The sequence below is a fragment of the Athene cunicularia genome (genome assembly GCF_003259725.1).
Source record: "Athene cunicularia isolate RWA chromosome 17 unlocalized genomic scaffold, athCun1 chr17_part1, whole genome shotgun sequence".
In the NCBI taxonomy this organism is placed as follows: Eukaryota; Metazoa; Chordata; class Aves; order Strigiformes; family Strigidae; genus Athene; species Athene cunicularia.
Window position 1 is genome coordinate 2,809,895 of NW_020799122.1, and position 2,079 is coordinate 2,811,973.

A 2,079-nucleotide genomic window follows, 5' to 3' on the forward strand; every position below is an offset into this window, starting at 1 on the left:
ACGATATATATCAGCCTTCGCCGGTGCCGGAGTGCCCCTCCACAGTCTATTATAAAATGGCTTGGTGCAAAAGATGCATATAAATAAGAGAAGCCGTGAAGTGTTCCTCAGCCGCCGGTGCAGGGAGCGCTCGCGGCCGTGATTTATAGCATCTGCTCGATGGGCCTCTCTGACATAAATCTCACACTTCATTCACATGTACGGAGTCAGGGAGAGGGAGCAGAGGTACCCCCAGTGCCCACGGGTGCACACCCTCTCGGCTGTCGTGTGTGTCCCCCCACCCCTTCCCGGGCAGCAGTCTTGGGAGAAGGGAGGTGAGCGGGATGGATCCCGCCGTACCTGGTGTGTTGGCTCCGGCCAGGCATGGCTCTTGCTCTCGCCTCTTTCTCTCCCCTGAGAGCAGGGATGGTGCTGGGCTCGCACGGGAGCTTGGTGCTGGTGGAGCAGTGTGGTGCTGGGATACCGCAGGCCCCGGTGTCTGCTGGCTGCCCACCTGCATCCCCTGGCTATAAAGGCAAGGACCAACACCGTCTGCTATGGCCAACACCTTCCACAGCAGCCAATGCCTTCCACAATGGCCAACACCTTCAACAATGGCCAACACCTTCCACAATGGCCAACACCTTCCGCAATGGCCAACACCTTCAACAATGGCCAACACCTTCCACAATGGCCAACACCTTCCACAATGGCCAACACCTTCCACAATGGCTAACACCTTCAACAATGGCCAACACCTTCAACAATGGCCAACACCTTCCGCAATGGCCAACACCTTCAACAATGGCCAACACCTTCCACAATGGCCAACACCTTCCACAATGGCTAACACCTTCAACAATGGCCAACACCTTCAACAATGGCCAACACCTTCCGCAATGGCCAACACCTTCAACAATGGCCAACACCTTCCGCAATGGCCAACACTGTCTGCAATGATCAATGCCTTCTGCAATGGCCAACACCTTCCACAACGACCAACGCTATCTGCAATGGCCAATGGCCTCCACAATGACCAAAACTGTCCGCAATGACCAATGACATCTGCAATGATCAATGCCTTCTGCAATGGCCAATGCCTTTGGCACCAGCCAGCACGGGTATGTCTGCCTGGTGCCGCGCCGCTCCCTGGCCCTCCTGGATGCCATCTTCAGGTCAGCTGCTGTCCAGAGCCTCCTGCTTTCGCCTACCTACAACTCACATTTCAGGACTCCTCCAGGCACCCAGGAGCAAGTTCCTGGCTCTTTTGGCTTGGCCACATCTGGTTGCAGCTGGGCAGCCTCACCTCCTCTGCCATGGCGGGTTACGCCCTCCTGGGGTGGTACGTCATCAGGAGCTGGTGCAGAGCAGTGCTGGAAAAGATAAACTATTAAAAAAAATCAAAAAGCAGCCTAAATCTGCAGCCCAGCAGGGACTGCAGCAAGCAAAAGAGCTTTCACTCAATTTGGGTTTTTTTTTGCTGGAGGAGGAAGATGCACTGTGAGACACCTGGACGTATTTTCTCCCTGGCCATGAAGGGCAGCGTGGTGTCCCTGCTGTCCCCGGGCTGGTGGTCCCCAACCTCAGTGCCCACCTGGCTGTGTCCCTGGGGGCCCATGGTGGGGACAACCTGCACCCAGAGGGGCCAAAACCCAGCAGTGGTGGAGGTGAAAAGCCAAATTCAGAGAGTTTGAGCAGACACAGTGCTCCGGCGTCTCTCCCTCCAGAGCAGATCCCAAGAAAATGAAGACAGGTCAAGTCTTTAAAACCCAGAGCTGCCTCCCAGAAATCAGCCGTGATCCAACACAGCATCAACAAACAATCATTTTTTAATGCCCAGGGGAAGAGAGCACCCATGGGTGCACCCACTGCCCCGCAGCTCAGCCTCCTCCCTCTCACCTGGAGGGCGCTGCCGAAATCACGGCCCCACGCCGGGCAGAGGGCGACTGGCCATTTTATAATAACAGCGATAAAAATAATAACAATTAAGCAAAGAGGAAACCTTTCTCCATCTGCCCCACGTTTACTCCACCGCTTTCCCCGTGTGCCGTGGGGGCCCCTCTCGGCTGCCGCAATGCGAGGCACGTTACAGTACGTCCT